The following is an 18,365-nucleotide window of genomic DNA, read 5'->3' as shown; positions in this document are numbered from 1 at the left end:
GTGACTCCTGGCCCCGCGTTTCACCTGGACGGCGGCGGTGATGCACCCCGTCCCCGCAGCCCTTCGTGCCGGAGGGGAGCGGGGAGGGGAGAAGAGGAGCTCACCCGCCCCGGAGGAGCGGAGCGGGGCAGCCGGGCGCCCCCAGCGCCCACGGGGACTGTCTCTCGTTTCCCGCAAACGCGTGAAGGCCCAGAAAGACTGAACCACCGGCCGGGCTCCCCCCGCAGCCCCCGGTCCGCTCCCCGCCGCCCCCTTCGCCCTCCGCAGGGGTTTCCCGTCCCTGGGACGAGAGGGCGCGTCTGTCCCCCAGCCCGCGGGACCAGCGAGTCCCCGCTGCCCCGGCCCGGAGAGGTCGGCGCCGGGCTGGGGATAGAAAGGTTTGGACAAAAAAAAAGCTATTATTTCCCCAGAGAGGCGGCCCGGCGGGGCACTCACCCTGCTCGTAAATCGGAGCAAACTCTCATTCACGCTCCCCGCGGTGCCCAGGCCGCCGGAGCCAGGCGACGCCCCGAGAGCCGCCGGTCGCTGGGCTGCGGTGGGCCGGGCGCCGCCGGGGCCGGGCTGGCCCGCTCAGCCCCGGACAAAGCGCGGCGCCCCTGCCCGCTGCGGGCTCGGGCGGCAGCAGGTACCCGTCCGCCTCCACCGAGGCCGTACCGAGCGCCCTGCGCAGCCGCCGCCGCCGCCGCAGCTCCCGAGCCGCTCGCCGGGGCCGCGCCGAGCGCCCGCCCCGCCCCCGGCGGCCCCGCGGCGGGAGCCCGCAGAGGCGGGGGCGGGCGGGGCCGATGGGCGGGCGGCGCGGCCTGGCCCGGCCCGCGGGAGGGCGGCGGCGGCGCAGAGCGAGGCGTCCCGCAGGCTCGGCCCGGCCCCAGCGCCCGCGGCCGCCGGGTCCCGCGGTCCGCCCGGCGCGGCGTCCGCAGGTTCTGCGCGGAGCGGCAACGAGAAACCCCCCAGCCCCGCCGCCGCGCCCGGCGTGCACCTGCCCTGCGCCGCGCCGGCGCCTGGTGCTCGCCGGCGGAGGAGTCCAGACGCCTAGCAGGCAAGATCCTCCATACTGTGCTGGCTCTTTATGGTGCAGTCTGTGCCGCCCTCCGCTATATGCGTTGCAGCGGGGATTGCGCTGTCTGTGCTGTCATGCAGCCTGTACCGTAGTGCGATGTGCGGGGAGCGGTACCGTGCATTGTGGCAGGAGCGGGGCTTCGCTGTGCTCCGGCTCGATAAATGCACAGACAGGGCGGTAGCTTTGCCCGTGCTTTGCTGTGATCGTAACTAATTGCGCTCCGGTTAAGCGGGGGCTGGAGGCGAACACGTGCCCGAGCCGGGTTGTGCCGGGGGCCGCGCAGTGCGGGGCTGCTGCGGGACAGCGGGGCCGGGGCTCGGCTGGCGGAACGCAGCCTCACCACACACGCTGGGGAGCCCAGTCCCGTAGGGTCGTTCCTGCGTATGGACACCTCTGTGTCAACACTATGCATGTTTGGTAGTTATTTAGTAGACATATAGGGCTGTACACCATTGCTCACGCAATGCTGTGTTTGGCACTGCTTTTTGTTAACCTTGATCTCTTCTCCGTAGCTTACATATACAGGGAGCATATGCTTTAAGAAGCCCTGTTATTTCTCATTGCTCTCATGTCCCGTCTTCTGGGTTTGGCAATGCAGGGACTGCCTAACGGAGTGGCTGTTGTGCAGCATAAGAAATATTATACAGTTTTGTAATAGATTTGTTTGCCTCAGCGCCTGGCTCTAGCGCAGCGCAGGGGAGCCGTGGGTTGCTGCGGAGCATCCTCCAGTGAGTCCCCGGCAGGGATGGCCCTGGCTCTGCTGCTTTGCTCCGGCACATTTGTCCGTCTGCAGGGAGGTGACTGATGGCACGTTCTCTGCTCACCAGTGTCATCGTATTTCACATCATCTCATGCCCTTTGCATGCTGGCTTTGTAACTCTTTATTTTTTGAGATCAAGAATTTATGAATCAAAAGATGGATGGTGGAGTGGAGCCATGTGGAGGCTGAGTCAGATTGTGAAAAAGGAAAGCCAAGCGAAAACGTGCAATTGCATATCACATTTACAAACACCGTTTCATTCATCTCCATATGTTGCTCCTGCTACTACTAATAAAGCTCTGGTTTCTCAGACTGGTGCTTCCCTGGGAACACCATTTGACCTTCCTGGGGTTTTTACTCTAGAGCCTCCATAGCAGTTGTGTTGTAGTGTGCTGTTTTCCCAATTATGTTTTTATTACACTGAACACATGTTAATAACAGAAAGAATCTGATAACATTAATGTACTCCCCACACTCTCCTCTTTTGTTCCTATTATTCGATGTGCAAAAGAGTCACAGAGTACTTACCAGCAGCAAATTTTTTTCCCTATATACTGGTAAGATTTCCTAATTATGAAAAACAAAGCCTTTTCCCTGAGTGTACACCCCTCTTTGCTTCCTCTTTCTTTCCTCATCCTGCTCATGACACCCAGCTCCATCATGGTAGTTTTGGAGCTGCAGGAAATCTACTTTGTCTACTGAAATATTTCTACAGAAGCCTCTATAGGCAAAGGGAGCCAGAGAGCAAGATCTGCTTTAGGCATAATGGTGTCTGGGGTTTTCTTCCCTGGCAGGGAGGTATTAACTGTGGAGTGTACAGTAATTAATTTAATTCAACATTGGGAGAGAAGAAGGAGGAAGGAGGATTATATTGGAAAAAATTAGGGGTTTTTTAAAAAAAGTTTCGGATATAAAGTCTTAGTGGCAATTTCAATGACCTTCAAGATTTCTATTTTAGACAAAAGGCAGCTACCTAGTACAAGGGTATTGTTTGTCTTCTCCTGGCCCCATCCTTTGTTCTCCTTGGGTTTAGTCTGTCACTTCCCACAGCTTGACTGTCCCTCGTTGGGGCAGCAGCACCTCTCACCCGTGACTCTCAAAAGCACTGTTCTGGCAGGTGATTTTTTTTCTCCAACTGCTCATTTCACATCTTCTCTGGTGAGCAAGGTCTTTCCATCTTCTAATGACTCTCTACCTCTCTCTTGTCTGTGTCTTATTTATGCTTCAGTATTTCTGTCTTTCTAAAGATTGTGCTGCTTACTTTACCTTCTCCCTTTCTCCCTTCTTTCCACTTTTTCTCCACTCACACCTTTTCTCTCATTTTTGTCCTCTTTCATATATCTTCTTCTTCCTTTGTTTTTTTTCTTTCTCCTTTTCTGTCCTGGTTTTTATACCATCTTGCTTTCTCCTTTCTGACATCTCACTTCAGTCCGCTACCTTGCTGTACCTTCCTCTTGAGAATTTTTCCCCACACTTTTCCTTTGCTCATTGTCATCCCGCATCCTTTCTCCTGACTTCCATTTGCACCCATATATGTGCATACATGTGTCCCCACTGCAGATCTTGCGTTCTCCAGCTGAAACAAAGAAATAACTCATGTTGATAGTCTGATCCTATTGCATGCCTTTCTCAGCACCTGAAATACGCAGCTCCTGCCCATCCTCAAACGCACGCATGGGGTAGACTGGAGAATTAAGTATGTGGAAAATGTTCCTAAATTCAGAAGTGAGAAAGCAGCTCACGCAGGCTGCACTGAGAACAGCGCAGTTATTGTGCTGCCACTGACAGTCCCGGAGGAGAACTGTAACCCCCTGAACTGCTGGCGTTTTCTTCACATTTCTGACTTTCTGATTTTTTATAAGAAAAAGTCTACAATTTTAGGTAAGGGACACAACCATCTATTTGAATTATCCAGTGAATCCTAGGCTAATGTAAAATAAGGCCACACCAAATGCTTTTCTTTTTTTCCCCATTGTTTTGTTTTGTGCATTTGTTAAGCCCCTTCTGTGCAGCTATTGGGAGAGAAATGCTTTTTCCCTCATCAGAGATAAGCTCTGCCTCTGAAAAGGGCTCTGTGTGGGGCGAGACTGGGCTCTCTGCTGTCAGCTGCTCTTTCTTCTGGAGCCAGAGGGAGAGGAGAGAGCTGTGACTGCAGGATCATATGCATTGGGTGGGAGACAGAAGAAAAGATGCATAACCCAAAAACGCAACATTAACCTCAGGAGGTAGGGAATGGAGTTGTTTAATATTATTTCCCTTTGAATATCACTGACTACAAACAGCATCATTGGGGATCAAGGGCAAATGTTAGATTTTGCTATTTAAATAAGAGTTTTAGCTTAAAAAAAAAAAATCTGATTTAATTTTTAGATTTTTTTTTTGTCTTTCAAAAAGCATACTACTAACTGGCTGGAATGAAAACAGCTTCATCCCACGGATTCCACCTCCACTTTCTGGCAGCTTACCTGACTCATAAAGAGAGTGGGGAATTTTATATGCTGCCTACATCAGCTCAACATTTTCCTTTGTGGTGAGAGTTAATCACCACCCTTGTCATATTATTTCACCGACCCTCTTGAAGATGTGACCTATCAGGGGGATTGTTTATCTTTCCTTAAAACTTCTTGTATAATAGGTTTGGGGTTTTTTTGTGAATTTGGTGAAAATACACAGGTGGTCCATTGCAATAAGGTTTTCTGTGTTATTTGCTAAAATCTGGTGTTTACCGCAGGATCAGGGAAGAGGGGATTTCCATTTGCAGGGGACTGATCTCTGACATGAGGTCAACCTGGAGGGTTGAGATGCCATCAGCTGAAGGTGGAGGACCATCCTTGAGCTAATCACTGCAGGGGCTGTGCGCTGAGGAGAAGACTGGGGTTGTAGCCGTGATGATCAAGGGTTTAAGAGGGCAAGGTTTGGTTGGCAGAGGTAATGTTCATATTAGACCAACAGACAGAATCAGGGCGAAATGGACATGCTTTTGGGCACATAAGATCTGTCCGTATAACGTGTTTGTATAACCTATATGATCCTATCTCTTGTGAGGAGTGAGATTGTATGTAGTGGACTGAAAATTGTCAAGCAAAAAATACTACATGAATGAAGACGGAAATGAGAACAATGGTGGCAATACAATAGGTAGAGTGTGCACAGGAGGCAAAGGAAGAAGGTGTAGGAGGACCTGAAAGTGCTTGTCCAGCAACGCTATTGGGAGTCACAAAGGGGACATGAGTTACCCTAGAAAGTGAGAGGAAGCTTGAGCAGAAAAGCTTGTGACATGCTTGCAGAAGATATTAACAAAACGAGGTGCGGGGAGGAGGAAAGAGCTGAGGCCACTCTGGCGCTCAGGGCTTAAAGAGAAATCTCTGTGTGAAGGAGAGCTAGGGAAACCATTTGATAAGTCTCCACATTTCTCTGTCACAAGGTCAGGCAGAATCAAGGAATGAGAAGGAAAAACTGGAAAAAAAAGAAGAACCGAAGGGAGCTGTTGTCAGATATGGATGAATAAAGGGCAGAGAAGCTGCTGCCGTGTTGGCAGAAAGGGAGAAGTCCTCCTTGGGTCCTCTGTGGGTACCTGGAAAATGATTGAGTAACAAGTGGGGTGCTACAAGGCAGGAGGCAGGGAGCATCCCATCAGGAAGGAGCTGTCTGACCACAGCTGATACAAATATGGCTTATTTCCATTCTTGATCTGTATAAGCCTTAAAATGCATTTCAGATACAGCAGCTCTGCCCTGAAGATATGGATGCTGCAGCTATCTCCCCTTCCTTTCACACCTCCCTTTTCCTCCCACACCAAAATTAATCCCCTTATTCTTTTCTCTCCTGCACTGTGGGTTCTCAGCCTGGCTCTGATTGTTCTCATCGACTGCACCTGCCCGATAACCAGAGCACAACTCAGATAAGGACTCAGGAGTCCCTCGCAAAGATGTGCTGCTTGAAGCAGAGGCACTAACGAGCTCTGCTGGGTGAGCGCTGCCAGAGGCACCAGCAGGGAGGAGAGCAAAGGGTGAGCACTTCATCTGCGAGAAACAGGCTGGGTGACCGTGGCAGGGGGGAAACTAAAGGTGTGGAAGCCTCCAGAGGAAAATGAGTGTGGGAGGATGGAGCCGCAGATGGCTAAAAATAACAGTGTGGTATAGATAATGTGGCACTCTGCTGACATTTTAAACCTACTGCCTTTGAAACCCGCTGGTGTTTTGAAAAGCAAGCCTTACATTTGAATGTTCTAGTTTTTGCTGACCAGCCAGGACCACTGGCATTTTGGGGCTGTCACTTTGTCCAGCAACGCCCATGTTCTTCACTGCTGGTCTGGTGGTTGCACCCAAGTCTTCAGCAGAGAGCTCTTTGCACCCTTGCCTGATGCAAATATTGACGTATCCCTAATTATGCTTTGATTTCTCTGGGAGGGAAGTGGCCTTTTTTGGCTTGTGTCAGTATAGTGACTAGCACACTAAGTCCATGTGATAATGATGTTATCACAAATTAGAGCTAAATTAAACACTCTTCACAGGCAGTTTGTGTGCACATGGGCTAGCCTGGCTTGAAACACTTTTTTATGTTTCTGGCGAACTGCAAGTTTTTCAAGCCCATGGCTGGTCATTCAAAGATATGTATTAGTCTCTGTAGAAATATCACATGTGGAATGAGACCAAGTGGCAGCAGACTTCCTGGGGCTTTGAATCTCGTGGCACTTGTAATCGGTGTGAGAGAAAGAAGGAAGGAGCAATAAAGAAAAAAATAAAGGAAAGAGAAATGCAAAGTGAAGGACCTCAGTGCATTTTGAGAATAATTCTTCAGTAGCACAGCAAATACAACAGTGGGGTCTGGTTAATACAGAGCAGTTACTTGCTATTGCCAGAGCCATATGCTAGCAATCCTAAAAAAAAGCTGGCTTTGTCTTTGAACTATGGAAGATATGGGTTTCTTCGTCTTTCTCCCCTCCTCTGTTGCCCTCATCCTCCCACTTCCAAGTAAGGATGTGAGGTTCCTTCTTCTCATCTCCAGTGTAAATTTATCCATGAACATTTAAAGCAGTTTACTGTCAGTGCTTGTGCCAGCGTTTACTTTTGCCTTCAATAACTCCTGTGTCCGTAGTGCTCACCCCTCCTCTATTCCTGGAGTGCAGCCAGCTCCCCTCTTCAGCGAAGGGGCTGTCCCAGCCACGCTGTTCTCTGTCCTCCCATGGAGCAGGCTATGTTTTCCTGCTTGGTGCAGAAGATGACCTCCAACACTCAGAGGACTCTCCGTCTGTGGCAACGTGATCTAGTGGCTGCAGCAGAGGAAGGTGTCAGCAGTCCTTGATCCTATTCCCGATCCAGTTATTCGATGATGTGAGCTCTGGAGAAGGACATTTATCTTTGTTTCCCCACAGGCTTCAGTAATAGTCACACATCTCCATTTTACAGTAAAATTGCAATTACCATGCCAAATTAATTATTTAAGCACACATTACAATATTTTGAGTATCTTGTAGCAATGAAATCTGACTCTGCCACCCACTGTCTTCTAGCTTGTGGCATGGCATGATATACCGTCCTTCTGGATGTACCTTTGTGGTACCCACGCTCCTGCAGTTACACTCTGCTTTACAGCCATGATAAAGCAGCTTTCACATGTTCCTGACTTTTTCAGTAATTGCATGCTTTCCACTAGTGGTTTTTGTTGGGTTTTTTTTAATCATTGTCAGGACATGCTGAGCTGTGAGTAATGGGAAACGACAAGTGAGGTTACAGACTCTCATTTAGGAGGAATGTCAGTCGTGATTGATGGCAGCTGCACACGTCATGCCCTTCCTGCCTCTTTCCCCACATGTAGGAGGAGAGCTGGTGGTGCTCGCTGCCTGGGTCTGTTGAGCATACGTGCATTAGACCCACATTCAAGGTGTGAAGGTTGTTAAAAAGTTTTGCTGGGCTTCTTTCACCCCGTCATTGAGAACATGGTAATACTTACATTGTGATGTACCTATCACATCACTCTTAAAAGCCTTAATGACCTTGGTCTGATCTTCAGTCTAATTTGGTAATACAGCGTTCCGCTTCAGCATGGTTTTTTGTCCACACGTATTATTCCCAGTTAACGTGGTATGGCCAGAGTAAACATTTTGGTGTACAGCTCCTGTTGTTGTTTCTTCTTGCTACACAAATTATCTGCAGCACTGGAAAAAGTCACAGAAACCTACTGAAACCTGGGGATGGAGTGTGTGGAGGAGGTGCCACATGTGTCTGCATTGGTTCCTGCCTTGACAGAAGCAGCTCTCATCTCCTGGGGCTTCTCCCTCTCCCACCCACATTCCCCTCATGGCCTGCAGGTGTTGGGCTGTAGCTTTTCATGGTTTTGGCCGTGGCTGAAGTAGCACCGTTTAAATGGATGCCTGTTTCAGCACCAGTGAAAATAGTCAAGACTTTTGATAATTCTCCATTACTCCATAAAAATAGTTTGCTTAAATGCCATAGCAGTTCTTTAGTTGTATTGTCATTACTAGTTTAGAGACCGTAGCTCCATTGTAGAAGGAGTTATTTAGATACAAGAGACTAAGTAAGTATATGGTCTTCTGCTTTCCCAGAGAAACTGAAATAATGAGGCCAAAGATCAAGTGATTTTCATTTTTGTTAAGCACAGAGCAATTTATTTTAAATCTATGCTTTTTATTTTCAGTAACACAGGATGTCTTGTAAAGCAGCTTTCTGACATGTAATGGGTCACTAGTACTACAGACCCTGGCCACCTATGATTTTTGTTCTCACACCCATCTCCAATCATCCGTACTTTGAAAATCACAGAGAAGATTTGTAGAGCTTGTGATGCTGCCAAGTAGCTGAGCTGCTGCGATGCCTTGCTTGCTTCTCCTGCCCAGCAGCATTGCTCCTGGTCAGCTGGAGACCCTCTGCCTGTAAGTCATAGCAGGCTCTGACCTCTCCCTGCCTTCAGAGCAACTTTGCCGAATTAGTCTAAGGACAGGAGCTAAATGCTGCACCAGGACACAAAGGTGCTGCTGACAGGTTCACCTCCAGTGGGTCTGATTGAGTTGGAGTGGGATACAAAGGAAACAGAAGCCTGTTGCTTATAGAAAGGATTCGTGGCAGAAGCAGCAAGTCCTGGTGACTTTGAAACTTGGAGAGGAAGCTTGTGCTGAAGTTTATGTTTTTATTAACGTTTGGACTTATTGATAAAACCTCAGGAAGGGAGTGAGCCTGGTTGCGTTCCCTGTTGGACTGTGTTAGTGCTGAGGGCTTTCCAAGGACAGCTGGGATAATACAGGTTTCTCTTAAACACTGGCAGTCTTTGAGGGAAAGCTGACTGGAGTGTAATTGTAGCAAATTCTGGTACTGGGTGTACTCTCTTAAACATTTAACAGGTATTGATCTACAGGAAACATCATTTCTCCTTTTTGCATTTATTGGGTCCTGCTGGTCAAGCATGTAGATCAGAGAGATTCCAAAGCAGGTAGCTAATGAGCGTTGTTATAGAGAGCAGATAAAAGTCATGCTAAAGCTTAACTACTCAGTTATTCACCGTAATAAAACCCTGATAACATGTGGAGTCTGATTTTTATAAAGTACTGAGCCTCCTGGATTCCAGTGGAAATCAATGTCAGCTGTTGGTGCTAAACGTCTCTAAACATCATGCTTGTGGTTTTATAGACAAGTTAAACCCTGTTGATTTCAGGTAGTCCTTTAATCACAGTAAGAACAGTAGTATTTAGCCTCCTGACAGTCATTCTTGCAGTACTGTGTCCCTCTGTTGCTCTGCTTGGCTCATGAATAAGATTTTATTTTCTTTAAAAAATAAGTGTATGTTCTCTGCTGGGAGCTGTGGTTCAGGGTCCTGCTCCTTACTTTGCACATAAGCCTCTCTGATTGATACCCACACAACCCCAAGATGTACTTGCAGCTTGAGCAGAAGTTGCACAAGTTGCACAGTTGCTGATGATTAAAGATCTGGTTTCTAAAATCATAAATGGAAAATCTCAAAAAGATAAAATAAAGGGTTACTGTAAGGATATCCTGTACTGAAGTCCCAAGCAGTGAGTTAACACAAGCCATGATAAGAAGAGGTAGCACCCAGCATATCTCCGTGCTCTCTTCTGCTTGTATTTCTTCTAAAGCTGTAGAACATAGTGTACCTGTGTCAGGGGGTGAGTTTGTAGCATTTCTGTATACATTAATGAGGAGGGGACATCTTCAATTTTAACATATTTTCATGGTTCAACACGCAAGCATAAATCTCTTCACTAGATGAATTGCAGGTGTGTATCCAAAGTTAAAAGTTAACCATTTAAATGATAACTTTACTGGAGCAGGAGAACATATGGGGCCTTACTATTGACACTGGATTACCTAGGAGGACATCTGGCATCCTGAAACTGATCTCTGTGCCCATATACCATGAGAAGAAATCGGGCATTTCAGACTAGTTTACCTTATTCTAGGAAATTTTCCTCCTCATTACTTCAGAAGAAAGTAAATTATTACTTCACCATCACATGCTGGACAACATACCAACAGAAAAATTATTTTCAGTCTAAAATATGACTATCAGTTTTTGCACATGAGGCAGCATCACTGATGTCTCACGGTGACTCATCATGCTTCTGGTCTGCTTTACTGCCTAGGGAGAGCTTGCTAACAAATAATAATAAAATATCTGCTTGTTTGCTCAGGTATTACTGGCACCTGTAGGATGAACAAATTCTTGTTTAATAAGTTCCAGGTAGATCACCATACATTATAAAAGGGAGGGGATTTGCAGTCTGCACAAATAGCTATTCCAACAACAGTCATTTGCTGACATCTGAAAATTGTGAACTGCTTTACCAGATCTGCTGTCTGTGCTCTTACAAGCATTTTGGAGCAGATGAAGCCATTAGAAAGCCTTTTCCTTTCAGTGGAAATGTTGCTTAATTTGTTGCCCTTTTTTGTGTTTCAGAGAGACTAAAACAAAAAGCAGCAGCTTTTTATATAAAATTATAAAAAAAATTTATATAAAATTATATATTATTTATATAAAATCATAACTTTACATTTCTTGACATGCAGAATTAAAGCCAAGTTTGCTTTATTTTATACAGCAAGAGAAACTAAGGAAAGGGACAATAATTGCACAGAACTAACAGGGCACTCCTATATAAGGATCAGCAAGATCCCCTTATCTCTCATTTACTCTAGCAAGGATTAAAACAGATCATAGGAAGATTAGCAAATATCAGATGTCTGAAAGACAAGAGCTTGAATGTTTAGTTTTTCACCAAAACACCCTAAGAGCAAAGTGCTGGTTATAGAAATGTAACTTTTATGGCTGATTAGCAGATTACAGCAAGGAGGCAGCCTGGTGGGCATGGGGATTTACAGGGGGTGGCACAGAGCTCATCACAGCAAGGACGGCTTTTAATAGGAAAAAGAAGGAATAACAGAGTGCTGTTTCCAGCCCTGCATGAGGAGGGGTCGGAAAGGCCAGCTCATAGGCACCCGTGGTCACCCACGCACACTGCTGGCTCCAGCTTAGGACTGGCCCTGTAGACTCAGCAGCAAGGCCAAAAATGAACAAAAATGCTGTGGGAGCTTCCCTGGCTGTGTCTCTCTCCATCAGTGTATCAGGCTTAGGGAAAACAGAGGCAGCTTCAGGCTTCACGTGGGGTTTGTCAGCGGAGTTTCTCTCCCATCTCAGATCTGAGAGACTGTGGTGATTTGTGTCTTTGAATATGTTTTCAGTTCATTTTCCTTTTAATGATGCTGAAGAAAGGGGTGTCAACACAAAGGAAGATGTATCTGTCACTCCACACTGCTCTGGTTTCCAGCAGCAGGCAGCTGCTTCTTGGAGATGGTGCGAAATATGCTCTGGTTGGTTTTGTCGTTGATTTTCTGAGGAAGGGAAAAAATGCCAGCACCGATAACTGATGGACTCAGAGCATACAAAGCCGTAAAGAAAAAAATGTGGCCAGAGATTTTCCTCAAAATCCTGAAACCTTCCAAATGTCACTGTGATGCCTCAGAGTGCCTCTTCCTGCACAGCCATACCCTATGTCCCAGGGACCTGGGTGGCTTGGACATAGAGACCAGCACCGTCTCCCCTCCCTAGGGGTCCTTGTGGGAGTCTGTGGCTGCGGTATCCCATGGGAAGTGTCATAAAGCACGTTCTGGCTGAGAGGTACCCAGCTTCAGGCGCCAAGAGTCACAGAACAGCTGAGGCTGGAGATTTCTCTGGAGAACATTCAGTCCAGCCCATGCTAAGAGCAGGGCCGGCTGCTGTGGATTGCTCAGAGCCACATCCACTTGGGTTTTGAGTATCGCCAAGGATGGAGACCCTGTGACCTCTCTGAGCAACCTGTGCCAGCGCTTGGTCACCCTTACAGCAGAGAATTCCAGCATGATAGCAAACACAAAAATTAATAATAATTAACCTCTTCAGGTTTTTATTATTTTGTTTTAATGAGGGAAAAAAAAATGCAACTATTTTCATGAAAATAAACCATTTTTTTAAAGGTCACTTAGTTTTCCCTCAGGAAGCTCTCCATATGGGCACTTTGGGAATAATCTTACTTCTTCTGTCTCTATACTAGAGCAGCACCTGCCTGTGGATTGTGTTGCCCCGTTGACAGAAGGGTTGGTGATACTGTTGGCTGTTATTGACATTATTTATTTAGCACCTAGCAAACACAGTCGGGCTCCTTGTGCTAGGCACTGCCCAAACAAACTGGAAGGAAGACAACCTGTTCCCAAAGAAGCTGTTATTTACCTGTTAAACAGTAGGCTGCAAAGAAACGGGTGGAGGGCCACGAGGACGCTGAGCCTTTTGTGCCAATCCCTGATCTTTATCATCATCACTTCCCTCATCACGGCTGTACACAGGAGAAGAGTGAGATCCTGGCTATGCTACCCAAGAGCGTTAGCTAGTCAAATGGACAGAGATGTCCTGTAGGTGTGACCTTTTTCTGGAGATATAAAATCACTCTGGTGGCTTTCAAATGCTGTATTCATTTTTTAAAAGCTGCAGTATGAGTGCACTTAACAATTAATATATATTTTAGAAGGGCACATTTTTTAAAAAGCCTAAGAAATAGTCATCAGCATTTTTCAGCTGCAGTGTTTTTCGGGCAGGAAATCAGCTCAAGAGAGAAAGAAGCAAGTGCACAGTTATTTCTTCTCTTGGAAAAATGCCTTTCCATTGAAAAGACGTGTTTCTGAGTCTGCAAACAAGAGCGGTAGGGGATTTCTTTTCCTGACGGTGCTTCCCAAGTAGAAGGAGAAAAATCACAGTTTCACAGAAGGAAGAATGTGCAGTGGTTAAAAGGATGCAGGTATCAGTTTTGAAGGGTGTCCAGGACTTTCAGGGCAGTCCAGCACTTGCCTTTCCAAATGCCTCCAATGGGAAGAATGCCCAGAAAAATTAAGGACATGAGGTGGCAGAGTGAAGCAGATAGTTTGGTGAAAATCATCTCTTCGGAGATTTTAAAGAAAAGGTGAGAAGCTGATGTAGGAGGGCGCTCCTAGACACCCTCAAAGCAAAGTGTCATTGTCCGTGGTTTTCATTGTAGCTCAGCTCACTGGACCATGAAGCTGTGCCAGGGCTGAGCTCACCTGAAGGAGAACTACTCTCACAATGTGAGAAAAAATACCCTGTTTTTAACTTTAAAAAGTCAGCAAAATATGTTAGTTTATGATTGCCAGGTATATAACCACATATGTTATAACCACAGGTTTCCTGAAAGTAGGAAAATACATTAATGCTCATAAACCAAAGCCAACTAGAAGAAAGCATCAACAACTTTCAATACATTTGTTTGGGGTTTTTATTATTTTCTTCTTCTTCCTATCCTCCATACTTGATATTAGGTTGCTAGTTATTCCAGGGATTTGAGAGAGTTTTATATGTATTTACCCAGGTTTTTTGTTTTGTTTTAATACTTGTATGCTTTATTCATGAGAAGTTTGAGGTCCTAGTGCAGCAAGGAGCTGGTGGTGTTCTTGCAGCCTGTTACATGACATTTTCTTGCATGCTGGCCTTTTCCAGCTAGTTAGACAACATCCCATTTTGAAATGACAAAACGCTTCTTTTTGCAAGATGAAGCAAAGTAAACTTGAACGAGCCTCTCAGGCCTCACAAAGGCAAAACTCCCATTAATGGCAAGGAGGAAGCTGTTTGAATAAAAACTCAGTGCTGAGGAAGAATCATAGAATCATTTCGGTTGGAAGAGGCCCTCAGGATCATCGAGTCCAACCATAACCTAACTCTAGCACTAAACCATGTCCCTAAGAACCTCATCTCAGCCTTTCAAACACCTCCAGGGATGGTGACTCCACCACTTCCCTGGGCAGCCTGTTCCAATGCCTGACAACCCTTTCTGTGCAGAATTTTTTCCTAATATCCAATTTAAACCTCCCCTGGCACAACTTGAGGCCATTTCCTCTTGTCCCATCACTTGCTACTTGGGAGAAGGGTCAACCCCCTCCATGCTACACCCTCCTTTCAGGTAGTTGTAGACAGTGATAAGGTCTCCCCTCAGCCTCCTGTTCTCCAGGCTGAACAGCCCCAGTTCCCTCAGCTGCTCCTCATCACACATGTGCTCCAGGCCCCTCAACAGCTTCATCAACCTGCTCTGCGCTCTCTCTAGTACCTCAATGTCTTTCTTATGGTGAGGGGCCCAAAACTGAACATAGGGTTCGAGGTGGGGCCTCACCAGTGCCCAGTACAGTGTCACAGGTGCCAGCTTTCACCTCTCACCAGGCAGGTGTTCGGGAGGGCTCTGGTGGAGACATTCCCTCCCTGCTCCCTGGCATCCCACCAGTGCCCACCTGCCCTTGCGGTGCTCAGCGCTGCCCTTCGCCCAGCACAGAGCACAGCCCAGCGTTGGTGCTTCGTAGGGCTGAGCAGCCAGCAGCAGCCTTGATGCTTGCTGCAGGCAGAAGGCAGAATCTCACCTCCTCAGAATTTGGAGCCACGGAGTTTTCTCACGTGGTTTGGAAGCAGGAGGTGGTATCAATCAAGATGTGGGCTTGTAAATCCAGCCTCAGCATTGAAGACAGCTGCTCCCACAGGGAGCAACCGCCAGCTTCTTGTAGACTTGGTTACAACACAGCTGCTGTGTCTGGCTTTGGCCACAGCTGTGGGCACCAGTGGAGAAGCCAGGCCAGAGGGCAGCATCTGACAGAACCTGAGGGAATGGCAGGAAGACGTGCCAGGGAAGGTTTAGGTTGGACATTAGGAAAAGGTTCTTCCTCCAGAGGGTGCTGGAGCACTGGAATAGGCTCCCCAGGGAGGTGTCACGGCCCCAAGCCTGACAGTGTTCAAGAAGAGAGTGGACAAGCCCTCAGACATGTGGTGTGAACTGTGGGGTTGTCATATGCAGGAACAGGAGATGGACCCGATGATCCTTGTGGGTCCTTCCAACTCAGGACATTCTATGAATCATTCAAATCTCACTCCTTCCAGAGGAGGAGAGGCAGGGCTGGGCGTGCAGCCGTTGCTTTGGCACAGGCACCGTTTAGGTCCCTCTGATGCTGTGTGTGTGCAGACCATATGTTACAGCCCAGCTTTCTCTCTCTTGTTTACTTCTATCCATTTTCCCATGTGCCATCAGCCCTGAAGCTCTTTTTTCTCTTTCAGTCTCTCCTGGCCAGCAGAGTGTAATTCCTGGGTCATCTTCAAAGGAGGCACAGAGCAGTAAAAGCCCAAGCCCTGGGGTGATGCTGGAAGCTGATCCTCCAGCAAAGCATAACGAAGCCTTGTTTTTCAAGAGAGCTCTCAAATACCCTCTGAAACACAAAACCATTTACCAGGTTACAAGTTATTCCCTCAACCCACGCAGTAAAACACGTGTAAATCTGTAGTGTAGAGGAGATACCCAGTGTTATGGCTGTCTCTCTGTTAGCACACTAACAGACAAGAGCAGTCAGCTGTCTCTTGGAGCCAGTAGGTAGAGTCTATGGAGATTGTAATGACAGTATACAATTACTTTGTCCAGTCTCATGTAAAGGTGGTTTCAATGATACTTTGCAACAGTCTGCAGCCCATTCCAGCAAGATTTAGTTTAATCCATGCTGCAGTTAGTGCTTTCTTTGGAGCAGCAATGTTCTTCTCAGAAATATGTTCACCCTCAGCCTGTATTTACAGAGTAGATGCCAACTAGGCCTGGGTTCAACGGTGTTTACAAGGCCAGTGTTATGGGGATTTAAACAGAATACAACACAAAAACATACACAAACCAAAGCAGTTCTCACTGGCAGTTAAAAAATGTTTTCACAGGGTCATGGGGTGTTTGTCTCAGGTTCAGGGATGTGGCTTGTCTCCAACTCAGGCTCTCTCATCTTTCAGTAAAACCACACTAGAGAAGAACAAAAAATAATTTGATTTTTTGGTTTTCTTTCCAAGCCACTCCCAGATCCAGAGAAAGATCTCTCAGGATGCCGGAGCCAGCAAAGTCCACCTCTGCCCCGAAAAAGGGCTCCAAGAAAGCTGTGACAAAGACCCAGAAGAAGGGCGATAAGAAGAGACACAAGAGCAGGAAAGAGAGCTACTCCATCTATGTCTACAAGGTGCTGAAGCAGGTCCACCCTGACACCGGCATCTCCTCCAAGGCCATGGGCATCATGAACTCCTTCGTCAATGACATCTTTGAGCGCATCGCTGGAGAAGCCTCCCGCCTGGCCCACTACAACAAGCGCTCCACCATCACCTCCCGGGAGATCCAGACAGCCGTGCGCCTGCTGCTCCCGGGAGAGCTGGCCAAGCACGCCGTCTCGGAGGGCACCAAGGCCGTCACCAAGTACACGAGCTCCAAGTAGCCAGACGCCACCTCTCCAACAGGACCATCAAGCACCAGACCCTCTGTGCAAGCAGAGGTAGGCAGTCACGGTCCGGATAAACGTCACAGCTATTATCCACCACAATTCACAGCTTTGGGATGGGCATGAGAAGCTGTCTAGTGGAAGAGGGGACGGTGATCTGGATGTCAGCTGATTTTCATAGTCTGTTTGGAACATGTGATGGTTTCTGCAAGGCTGATGGAGGAGGCCTCTGCTTTCACATCTCATCCGAAGGACTGACTGACTGCAATATATCCAAACTCTCCTCTGTGCTTGGCAAATGTGCATGTTTGGCGTTGGCAGGGGAGACTGACAGCGGCAACACAGAGAGGCCGTCTCTGAAGTCTTCCTGTTTGGCTGCTCTCCCACAGTCATCCAAGATGGGCATCGAGGAGTCAGCGCTGGTCTCCTCTCCCTCGTAGCCCAGATCCATCCTAGTGTGCAGCAGCACAGCCCACCCCATGCTGGCAGAAGTGGCATCGACAGCTACTGGGCACGAGCTGTAGAATAAAATCCATATTGATTCAACAGCTTTCTGTGCTTGACAGCCTGTTTTAAAGAGCAAGCCTGGCAGGCAGGCAGATGCCTGGGCTGGTACCAAGCGCTTGTCCTCCACATCACTCCTGAGGGATGAGCCATCGAGCAGGCTGAGGGTGCCGGCGCTGGAGCTGCCCGCTCCCTCCCACCTTGTGTCAAGGCAGATGGATGGACAAGGGGGGATGTTGGGACTGGGTTGCTACCTTCCCTGGCTGCTGCTTTGCCTGCTTTAGGACTTGCTTTGATGCGCAAGACCTTGCTAATTCTGCTGCTTTTCAAAGACTTTTCCTGCCTCAACACTACCTGGGCATTCCCTTCCACCATAAGCGTGGGTGAGATGGGCTGATGCCCAAGGGGTCCACTCTTCTGTGGGCGCTGGGGTGGTGCAGGACAAACAGCACAGAGGTGCTGGGAGGGGACTGAGGGTTTGGGAAGGCATCTGGAGTGGGAGCAGAGGTGGTCAATGCAGCCTTGGGGAGAGGCAGCTGCCTTCCCTGCTTTATTCACTGGCTACAAAGCAAAAGCAAAATATGGGCTGGGTAGATATGCAGGGACACTTGCTGGCATCCCAGTGATATTTTAAAGATTAAATAATTTTAAACTACTTCAGATATACTCCCCACGTCTTCCCAAATTCCACAATAAGGTAAGCAATAATAAAATGCTTGTAAAAGCCATAGAGATTAGTGGAAGGATGTCTTGGTTACAGGTTTATCTTCCCAAACTGCTGGATAGCAGAAAAGCATGTGTAGAACTGGTGTGAAGTTGAAACTTCCTACTCAAAACATAAAATTAGCCAACATTAAAAGCAAAATAGCAAAATCTGTGGTAGGCAGTAGCACTCAGATAAAAAATATTCATGTCAAAAAATAACAACTGCTTTCTGCAGTTTATTCTGCAAATAAAAAGGGCAGCAAAGATACAGGAACCAGAACTGAGTGCAGGTTCTCCCCAAACCCCAAGACCTTACTTCTAATTGAAAGGTAAATTCATACCCTGAAATAGCAACCTTGCAGTACATCTCTCGCTTTCCCCGACCTTTATCTCTACGTTGTTTCACTTTTGAAAGTGATGTGAAGCCTTGCCAAAATTATGTTGCTTTTGGAGCTGAAGGTCTCTGCAGCTCTAGAAGATTCGGTTATTTCTTGTTTTTACAACAGCATGGCAGTCATTTTCCAGCTGGTCTGAGGAAAGCACTGTGTGGACCTGC

At 47.4% G+C, this 18,365-nt stretch overlaps 1 pseudogene across 1 annotated transcript; it reads left to right on the top strand.

Moving 5' to 3' along the window:
* The first annotated feature begins 4,609 nt into the window (after positions 1–4,609).
* Positions 4,610–16,597, top strand: LOC308046803 (histone H2B 5-like; annotated as a pseudogene). Its single transcript has 2 exons — positions 4,610–4,650; positions 16,185–16,597. The product of its transcript is annotated as a histone H2B 5-like (transcript).
* Positions 16,598–18,365: the final 1,768 nt, after the last annotated feature.

Source organism: Nesoenas mayeri, assembly GCF_963082525.1.
Source record: "Nesoenas mayeri genome assembly, chromosome: 1".
NCBI lineage: Eukaryota > Metazoa > Chordata > Aves > Columbiformes > Columbidae > Nesoenas > Nesoenas mayeri.
This window is presented reverse-complemented; position numbering and strand designations above follow the sequence as displayed.